Here is a 10,449-nt window from a genome sequence, read left to right as displayed (position 1 = left end):
ATTGCTCATTTAATATCTCTTAAAAGGCAGAGATAGTTGGACAGTTTTCAGTAGTATGAATGTTGCAACCACAGATGCTACAAACAATTTCCTTAGCCTTATCCTTCTTAAATTCCATGGCCTCGAGTTTCCTAGTGAGATTAGCTACCTTAGCATTAATATTATCGTCTTCTCTCAGGAGATACATTCCACCCCTTTCCTTGGAATGAGTCGGCCTAGACGTAGTACTAGGTCTAGGGGAGATGTCCCATGATTGTGTGTTCTCAGCAAGTTTATCAAAGTAATCCCACACTTCATCGACTCCTTTATTCATAAACTCCCCATTACACATCGTCTCGACTAATTGGCGCATGGGAGATGTCAGTCCATCATAGAAGAAGTGTGTAATGCGCCATGTTTCAAAACCATGTTGTGGGCATGAATCGACAAGATCCTTGAACCGCTCCCAACATTGGAAGAATGTTTCTTCTTCCTTTTGGGTGAAGTTCATGATCGACTTTCTTAGGGTGTTCGTCTTATGGTATGGGAAAAACTTCTTAATGAACTCCCTTGTCATGTCATTCCATCTGCTAATTGATCGAGGACGTAGTGAATGTAACCACGTCTTGGCTTTCTCTTTCAAAGAAAAGGGAAAGAGTTTCAACCTGACCGTGTCATCAGACACGTTAGGAAAGTATAAGGTAGCTATGATCTCGTCAAATTCTTTTAAATGTAAGTAAGGATTCTCTGACTCAAGCCCATGAAATTTAGGGAGGAGTTGGATCACCCCTGGCTTGATATCCATGCGTCCTGCATTCTCAGGAAAAACCATGCATGAGGGCGTACTCACCCCCGCCGGTTGTAAGTAATCTCGTAAGGTACGAGGCGGGGGTGCTTGATGCACCTCATTCTCATCCTGGAGATCTTCTACCCTAGGTTGGGGTAGAAGAGGTTGATTTCCAGCCATATCCTCAATTAACTCAGGGAATTTCGAGCGGTGTCTAGTCCTACGATGGACAGTTAACCCCTCAACTAATCCTCCTTCAGTCAAGAGACGTCGAGTGTTGTCACGAGCCCACTTGGGCATGAAACACTCGCAGCCCTCAATCAAATTCTAAACCTAATCCTAAGAAGGGAAATAAAAATCTAAAAAGAGAAAGAGGGTTGGAAGGAAGTTACCAAATTGGAGTCCCTAAATTGAAACCTGCAAAATAGAACAAAACAAGTTAGTTTCTAAGAATAGCAAGCCTATAAAATTCCTAAGAAGAGAAATATAGAAATAAAAAGAAACAAGGAAGAATTCCTAAATTAGAAAGTAGAAATTTAGAAAGAGCGTACCGAATTAGAAATTTCTAATAAGCCTACAAAACAGAAAAGTTTCTAAACAGAAAGTCTTAAAATAGAAAATTTCTAAAAATAAAATAGGAAACAAAATTAGATTCTAAAAGAGTTAGAATTAGAAACTTACTAAAAAGGAATCCTAATCTAGAAATAGTAAGGAAGAGAGAAATTACCAATTTAGAAACCTATCTCAGAATCCTACAAAATAAGAAAGTTGGGTTAGTTTCTAAAAAAAAAGGAAAACTATCTAAAAATAGAAAGTTATTTAAATAGAAAATTTCTAAAAATTAAAGAAAAACCTGGAATTAGAAAATTCTAAAATAAATCCTAAAAATCAGAAAAGTCCTAATCTTAAACTAATCCTAAAACCAGTTAATTTCAGGAAACGTAGCCGTCAATCCCCGGCAACGGCGCCAAAAACTTGTTCACACCCCAAGTGCAGGGTTGTGATGTAGTAATAAACTCGGTAAGACCGAGGTCGAATCCACAGGGACTGAAACCTGTACGTTATCTGAAAATAACCAGATCTAGAACTAGGCTAAGATGAAATCTAAACCAATTGTGATTTGAGGAATAATGGTGAAATATTAATCTAAACTTAAAGAATTCAGAGAAAGGGAACTAGGGATTCAGAGGATCCACTTGTAGAGATCAGGGAGATCTTATGCCTGCTTCATGGATATTATACTGAACTTACTTGATATAGTTTTCAAGAGATGAAAGGTATAAGAATTAGGTATGATTCCATCACAAATCCATGCCTAAGAGACAAGGTAAACAACAGAACTTAGACCAATCCATAACCAACTAAAAGATGTATGAGTGTTAGGAAGGATTCCATCATCCAACCATGTCTATGAGACGATGGCGAACAACAGGGTTTCCGAACATCAAAATAAAAGGAAAGGAATTATTCAAGCCATCACAGATCTACTGTAATTTAAATCACAACAAACCATTAATGACTAAAAGAATTTCTTAAATCAAACTAGAGTCAATCAGTTCAGTTTAAATCAAACCTGTAGAAGCTCCCATCACGCCACAAGCTTCACCTCTTAGCCCTAGCTAAGAGGTTTAGCCTAACATAATCAGACTAGATCTCAACATAATTCATAGGAAAAAGAAGAAAAATAAAGAAAAAATATATAAAAATTTCAAACACTTCTCTCTCCGCCTCTCTTTCTCTATCTGACGTCCCCTGTTCAAGCACTCCCTCTTCTCCACGTTTGGAACTCTTTTTATAGCTTTTGGAGTGGTGGAAATCGGATTTGGGAAGCTATCGCACGCGCAGCGAAAGCCTTTTCGCAGCCAAGTTCGGGGCTTCATAACTCTCGCGTTCCTTGCATTATTTTTGTAAAATCAACGTCTCTTGGAAGTATTTTGGCTGGCCTACACGATGGACGGTTCAGATCTGCCATATGATCAAAGATGGTAGGCCACAACTGCCTAGAAGATCAGATTTCGCGGACGTGTGTAGCCTTTCGCATGTCCGGCGCTAACGTGATTGGTGGGCTCCACAGAGGTGTTTTCAAGAAAATCCACCCCGCCCATTAGATTGCCCTTGAAATTTCGGTAAGAAATGGATGGTTTTTCATGTCCATTGACTCAGAATCAGAGAAGAAATTATCCAAACATCAATTTAAACGTTGCAGGGCAGTCCACTTATGGCCTCTGCATCATGCACGTGTGCTTGCATGGGTCCAAAAGTTCAACATAGGTTTGAAGAATTCATGGCCCTCTACAAGATGGACGGTTCAAATTGGTCGGACAGGCCATGGGCGGGGCCCACTAGCGTCCTCAAAACGGACATCGTCCGTCCGCAGCGCCAAAACGGCAATTGCCGTTTTGGGAAGATGACGTGGGTCAGCTTTGGCTGACCGGCTTTAGTCGGTTCGGTGCGCGGCGGTTCGTGTACATGTGCAATGTACACACCTCACATACGAGCCCCACTGTAATGTGTTTCAAAAATCTGATCCATCCATTCATTTTCTCATCTTATTTAAACCGTCGAGACCAAAGTTGAGACAGTTCCAGATATCAGGTGGGCCCAGAATCAACGGTTTATGGGCTGATCTGTCAGTTGGGGTACTTCCATAGTGATCCGATGCCTGAAATTTGATATGTACGGTTAATTTATGGCCCTCAGGCCATCTATGAAGTCTTGGGCCAATCAGATGGCGGGAACTATGTGATCTTGCATTCTTCATTAATTTTGGGCCCCTTTAATGTGAATGGCTTGATTTCCTCGGATCCCTGGCATGTAAATTCTTCAGTCTTGGTTCTCTAGAGTGCATCCCTTGCTCTGGTAACTTCGGAGTGTCAAATCCACACTTCTAACACCCTTTTTTTAGTCCATGCTCGTAAATACACTCTACATCACAAACACGATTAATTCGGGCCATTAAACGGTATCATGTTTGTAAATCCATGCAATAACTGGGTCCTATGCGGTGACATCGGATTATATGAGGTTGATGCATAGTCCATTTGTTACTTAGGTGGCCCACCTGACAGAGACGTCAGATAAATAGGAAGTAGAGGTGAGCTCGCTATGATCTAAGTGAGATGCCTTTGAGAGGGAGCGACATCATCTTCATATGCACAGAGAGAGAGAGAGAGAGAGAGAGAGAGAGAGAGAGAGATTCTTTAGATGCACAAAGAGCATATTGTCACCCTCGCTTGGGACTTCTCCCAATAGGTTGGCTCTCCTTAGCCTGGGGAGTTTGATCCATTGGACCCTTTGGGAAAGCATTCACAAATCAAGTGATTAACTTGTACTCAAAATATGTTGTATATACATTTTGGTTAGGGTATTAGTTCAAAGTTGTTGTACCCTTTTAATGCAAGTTTTATGTACATGAAGAACAAAGTAATAATAAGCTAAGAAAAATGCTTTTTTTTTCATTTTCTATGTGTGTTTGATGTCAGTCTTTTCCTTTCGTGAGTGGTTTATGCTCTTCATGTTTTAAACAGAGGGATCAGACATAAGAATGTTCCAACACTTATCCTTGACAAGCTTTGAGTTAATTCCTAAGGGCTTTGAATAGCCCTTAGAAGTAAGCATTTGGAAATGTCTTTTAGATTGAATGAATGTTCTTAGACATCATGGGTCCCACACTTTGCCTTCAAGATATGAACATAGTCTAGGATCCACGATTATCTTATTTTTCCCTAGTCATATTCCCTTCTCTTTTTTCTTCTTCTTCTTCTTTTTTCTTTTTTCTTTTCCTTGTATTGTCGTTTTTACTTATACAGCCCTTTAAGGTTTTTACTATGCCTAGATGTGCCCGTCACTTTTTCTCGTAGTGCCCTTTTGGGTTTTCATTACGTCCCAAGTATTTGATCTTGCCTACCTCTTAGCAACTCTGCCTTTTTGCCCCTAGCGCTCTTTTGGCTTTTCAACAGGTCTGCGGTGCATCCCCTATTTTTACTCGAGACGTCCTTGTGGATTTTGACCTCGCCCTTTTACTTTGGTTGCCCTTTCACTTTTTTTCTTTCTTGTTTGCCATTGGGTTTCTGCCATTGCCTTTTGATGGTGGTTTCATGGAGTAATAGAGAGCCTTTGAGATGGATGATCCGAGTTTAGTGGGATGGAGGTTTGGATTTTGCCCTCGATTTTTTGGTCATCTCTCTTTCTTTTCTCCCTCTTTTTACCAAATGTATTTTTTTCCTACCCTTATTTTTTTCCAAATTTTAGGTGGCTTCACTCGTTTTTTTTTTTTTTTATACATTATTTTTTTAGGTCTAGGGATTATCTCTAGTTGAGGGAAATTGGATAGGTTGGAGTGGGATTCAACCTCGAGCGACTTTTCTCTTGTACTAACCTATTACCCATGATGAAGCTTGACATGATTGACATTGATAGGCTCAAGAAGATCTTTGCCTTGCATTTTGGTGAGGCAGAGTGTGCCTCTAGGGAGAACTTCTCAAACCACCAAAGGGTGTTTCCATGTAGGTTTAAACTTGCCCCTTGGATCAGGGAGGTGAGGAGGTAAAATTCTTCTCATAACCACATCTCTTACCTTGAATGTTTTGGTACGAACCCTTTTATTGTACGCTCATGGAATCCTTCTTTGATAAGTTTGGGAATGGCACAACGCTCGCATGCACTTTTTGTCCATAAGATATAGTTGATCATAGCGAGCTTGCAACCAATCACCCTCTTCAACTTCACTTTTCATTAGTACACATAGTGAGGGGATCTCTACTTCAATTGGTAAAACCGCCTCCATTCTGTATGCGAGTTCGTATGGAGTGGCGCCTATTGTAGTGTGTGTTGATGTTTAATAAGCCTAGAGTGCATATGAAAGCATTTTTGACCAATCATGATAGGTTTAGACCATTTTCTAGAGGATGCATGTATGCATTTTTATTGACAGCCTCTGAAATTGCATTGGTTATCTAAGCCCTAGAGGGGGATGAATAGGACCAATTTAAAATATTTACCAATTTTAATCAATTAAGATCTAATTCTCATATACTACAAGAATACAACTAATTGAGCTACTAGTCTATGATGTGAGATATGAAATATCAATTGTGTGTGTTGCAAATTAAGTTTGTAGTATACAATCTATTCATGCATCCATAATGAACAATTCAATCAAAGCATAATAGAAACACATTCTCATATCAATTAAAAACACAATGGTGTATAGTGATTCAGTTAAATACATACTCCACTCCCGGTGGACGCACTCTCATCCAGTATACCAAATTTCACTATCTCAATGGTTTTCAATAGGTTTACCACTAACCTTTATAATGGTTTTTAATAGGTTCACAACAAACCTTCGGTCCTACACAAGCACTTACACATACACACCTGTGTCAGTGACTCCCACAGAGACTTAATTGGTTTTCTATTGGTTCACCAAAAACTCCTACGATCATAATACAAGGACCTACGTACAATCCCACTGGAGGCTCTCACAAATACTGACACATATGCACCTATGTTCAGTGGCGGTACTACACAAAAACCTATTCGAGTTTAGGTTACGTTAGACTGTTTTGGCTTTCTTCGATTGAATTAAAGAGGACCTTAGATACTATTAAGTTCTATCAACGGCATCTCTATAGGATCGAGATTCACTCGAAAACAAGTCAAGAGTTCTATTATTTTGGGCAATTGATTTACAATGGTTCTGAACTTCTAAAGCCTATCTTGGCATGATCAAATTAAGGTCTTATGGATATGGGATGACTAAACAAAGGTTTACCTATAGGAGAATGGATCATCTAGAGACTAAGGTTGTTTTAGACCTAAAGGGGTCTAAGGTTAGGGTCACCAAGGCACTCAATTTACCTATTTTTTGTATGTTATGCTCATGTCTTCATGTGTCTTCAGTCTTCAGCTTCTAAGAGCTCAACCAACTCACTGATTCACGTTATCGACAAATAGGTGTACTTACAATCAAGCCCTCCATTCATCTGTGGTCGATTGGGGCTTGATCAGTGTTGTTTGACTTTGATTTGTTTGAGGAACTTCTCCACCTTTTGATTTATAAAGGGCGTTCTGTTATCTGTAAGAATGGCTTAAGGGATTCCGTATTGCCTAATGCTATATTTTTAAGGAATTACAACACATGCGATGATACTAGTTGGTATATGATGTTGCTTTCACCCATTTAGTAAAGTAATCGATTGCTACCAGAATGTATTTGTGGTCATTGAATGCTTTGGGGCTAACTTTGTCGATGCCATCAATTTCCCTTATTAAGAAGGGCTAGGTGTCGTCAAATTGTATAATTATGAAGTAGGGGCGTGGATGGTGTGGATCCAATTCGTGTGCCCCTAACATTTGAAGCATGTTAGCAGCAATCTGTTTCCATAGTCAACTAGTAGTATCTCAATCATATGATTTTCTTAGTCATCATGTGTTCGTTCATATGTGGCCCACATATTTCATTGTAAATTTCCATCATGATTCTTGCAACTTCTACCTCATCTATATATTGCAATAAGATTTGATTAAAGGAATGCTTGTAGAGGATGTTGTCATTGATAATGAACTGAGCGGACAGGTGTTGGATTGTTTGGAGGTCCATGGGCGTGGCACATTTTGGGTATACTCGACTTTTCAGGTATTACTTGATGTCGATATAACAGGGGAGCTTTTATGGTGGTGTCTCGGCTTCTTCAACCCGTAGCTAAAAAATGTTAGGTCTTCTTATAACTCAGCCATGAGCTCCCATTGGGTGCCCCTTGTAGAATCTCTAGCATGGATGCTAGCGCTACAAAAGCACGACAAATTAGTTCTTGACACATGGCAGATGTGTGAAAGTGACTCGGTGGAACTCCTCGATAAGATTTTTGAGATAAACATGATACAGAATTAGCTCATCATCTTTGGTCCTCCATTCACTATTTGTCTAATTAATGATAAATTGAGAATTTCCAAAGACTCTTAACTTCTTTATGCCAAGGAAAACTGCTTCTTTCAAGCTAGCGATACAAGCTTCACATTCAACAATGTTGCTCGTGCACTTGAAGGCTAATGTTTTTGAGATGGGGACGGAAACATCGTTTGAGGAATATAAGATTGCTTTTATTCTATTTCCTCTGCCATTGGTGGCCCCGTCGAAGTACAAGGACCAGTCATCTTTCTCCGACCCTTCTTTTCCCTTAAGGAACAAGATGTCCTCATCGAGGAAGGTCTTTAATGGTCGGTAGTCTAGCATGGAGTGTATTGTGAGATGATTTGTCAATATTTGCCCCTTGATCTGCTTTTAAGTGACATAGGTGATGTCGAACTTAAAAAGCTTCAATTGCCATTTTACTTATCAATGTCAGCTTCTCGAACAGATACTTCAGTGGATTCATTCATGCGAGTAGAAAGATAAGATAAGCAATCATGTATTGATGCAGGCGTTGAGTGGCCCAAACAAGAGTGAGGAATGTTTTTTTTATGGGAGAGTATCAGGGCCCGTAGTTAGTGAATTAGTAGTTGAGATAGTAGATTACTTTCTCTTTTCTTCCTGTATTATCGTGCTAGCCAAGAACACACCTCATGGCATCTGAAGCTACTAATATGTAGAGTAGTAGTGGTCATTTTGGCACTAGAGGGACTAAAACTGTGGGATTCAACAAGTATTTTTTATCCTGTCAAAGGCTTCCTGACAGTCTTCATTCCTTTTTTCGACACATTTTTGCGAAGTAACTTAAATATGGGCTCACATTGGGTGTGAGTTAAGCAATAAATGAATGATATACTGAATTATGCCCAAGGAACCCCAAATTTCTTTCTCAGTCTTTAGAGGCGGTATCTCGAGTATTGCTATGGTTTTTTATTCATTAACTTGAATTCCATCCTTTCTGTCAATAAAATCAAGCAGCTTACCCCTGGTCGCCCCAAAGACACTTCTGGGGGTTAATACTGAGCTTGAATTTTTTCAGGCAGTTGAAAAGCCATTCAAGATCTTGGAAGTGTCCTTCAATGCTTTAAGATTTGATGATTATGTCGTCCACATAGACTTAAAGCTCTTTATTCATCATGTCATGGAAAGTCCCCCATGGTGTGATGAATGACGTCTTTTCACGATCTTATACGGCCATTTTAATCTAATTATGGATGGAGAATCCATCCATAAAGGAGAAGATTTTGTATCCTGCAGTGTTGTCGACTAGAGTATCGATGTGAGGTAGCGGTAAATCATCTTTTAGGATGGATTTGTTGAGATCAGAAAGTCGATGCACATCTGGACCCAATCGTCCTTCTTAGGTACAAAGATGATATTGGCGAGCCATTCTGAATAGTTGGACACTATCAAAATCCTGTGTTGTATTGCTTGATCACTTCCTCACATATTTTTTGGATCCACTCTAGTTGCATTCTTCTTAGCTTTTGGTTGATGGGCTTGATTTTTGGGTTAGATCACCATTTCCCTTGTCCTTGACCATTTACAAACCCATAAGTTCTAAGTTAAGTTCTACGGTGAAGTCGTAGATGTCAACTTCAAAGTTCTGGCTCAAAGAACAAGTCTGGCTCTATGATGCATGCACTTTTTGAATTTTTTATTATTATTATTATTTTTGGAATGGTGAATCAATGTTTTTAAATTTTTTAGGCTTTCTGCTATTTTTGAAATTTGTGGGTTTTTTTTTTTTGATACTTTTGGTTCCCAAGTAGGATGGTATTTCGACCTAGAGACTACTCTGATTCGGCACAGGAGGCCGCTATCTATTTACATTGACATTTTTAAGGCCGACATTATTAGACATTTGGTTAGCCGATGCAACTATTGGGGGAACTATGAACCAATTTGGGCCCTATACTCCCTCCCCTCGAGAGATAGGGCCTGAGAAAGCAATTGGTGGATAGGCTCCATCATGCCCAATCATCACAATGAAACAAGGAATGGGGTCTAAATTGGTATAAGATGGAGCAAAATTTCCTTCATTTTCAATGTCATGGCATTTCTTTGTCCGTTGTGCTAGTGGTGGGGCGTTGAGAGAGGTCCAATCGAGGCGAGGCATCTCCTGCCTCTTGCCCCCGAGTTCATGGGGCAATTCTAAAAGGGTAAGACTATGGTTGCAACTTGTTACGGGTAGAGTTTGATTTCTCATTTAGATGGATGATTCCGGCATTGGTGAACTTAATTTGTGTGAATGGGACACGGTGACCTATTTCTAGGCTCTTCCCTTTTCCCTATTGCTATGACATCCCTATTATAATTTTTAGGAGAGACTCATATCCTAGTCATGCCCTTCTTATCTTTTGGTGTACCTCAATTACTTTAGCAGTGTTTTAGTGTTCGAGTTGATAATTCAAGATTTAACGCTACACAGGAGTGAATGCATGTCTGACTCAAGAGGGTGGACTGCGAGCACATGGTTTACTACCTCAAATTTGTAAGTGCCCAATTTGTCAATTTGCATGCGTTGTGAGTCATAGAGTTCGGAGAGCCCCAAGGAAGATTTAAGACTAAAGACTCGAAGATCGAAGGCGTTTAAAGCATTGAAATGGTAAAGTACTAGGAACTCTTCAAAAACCTATACCCGCTCTATAAGATGTGACCATCCATCTGGCTAAACCCTATAGGAAAAACATATTCAATATGTGCAAGTAAGTGGTCATGAGAAGAAATCTATTTTTAAAAAATCGTAAAAATAATTCACTTTCGATCC

General features: G+C 39.5%; 1 non-coding gene across 1 annotated transcript; it reads left to right on the top strand.

Annotated features, from left to right (window-relative positions):
- The first annotated feature begins 401 nt into the window (after positions 1-401).
- On the top strand, positions 402-508 carry LOC131230029 (small nucleolar RNA R71). The gene has a single exon (XR_009163757.1). It is a non-coding gene; the product is annotated as a small nucleolar RNA R71 (small nucleolar RNA).
- The last annotated feature ends 9,941 nt before the right edge of the window (positions 509-10,449 follow it).

This window comes from Magnolia sinica, chromosome 16 (genome assembly GCF_029962835.1).
Source record: "Magnolia sinica isolate HGM2019 chromosome 16, MsV1, whole genome shotgun sequence".
Classification (NCBI taxonomy): Eukaryota; Viridiplantae; Streptophyta; class Magnoliopsida; order Magnoliales; family Magnoliaceae; genus Magnolia; species Magnolia sinica.
Note: the sequence above shows the minus strand (reverse complement) of the source record. Positions and strands in the feature narration are given on the sequence as shown.